The sequence below is a fragment of the Sinocyclocheilus anshuiensis genome, unplaced genomic scaffold, assembly GCF_001515605.1.
Source record: "Sinocyclocheilus anshuiensis isolate Anshui unplaced genomic scaffold, SAMN03320099.WGS_v1.1 scaffold1114, whole genome shotgun sequence".
Classification (NCBI taxonomy): Eukaryota; Metazoa; Chordata; class Actinopteri; order Cypriniformes; family Cyprinidae; genus Sinocyclocheilus; species Sinocyclocheilus anshuiensis.
The window spans coordinates 1653286-1653487 of record NW_015540838.1 but is presented as its reverse complement, the minus strand read 5'-3'; the positions used below and the strand labels follow the sequence as shown (position 1 = coordinate 1653487).

General features: G+C 23.8%; 1 protein-coding gene across 4 annotated transcripts in view; it reads right to left on the bottom strand.

The window, feature by feature from the left end:
• agrn (agrin) overlaps positions 1-202 on the bottom strand; it is a 302644-nt gene that overhangs the window by 191038 nt on the left and 111404 nt on the right. The gene's annotated exons all lie outside the window — the stretch shown is intronic.

Genomic DNA, 202 nt, shown 5'->3' with positions numbered 1-202 from the left:
ATATCTTACCAGAAAATTACTTTGGTAGAAGTTGAAGTCACCGTTTAGAATATTACAGTCTTAAAGGTCTTAAAGTATGTGATATTTATTGTACTTAAGTACGAAAAGTATTTTTTAAATCTTAAAGTATGTAAAGTATGTGATATTTATTGTACTTAAGTACGAAAAGTATTTTTTAAATCTTAAACGTACTAAAGTAAAA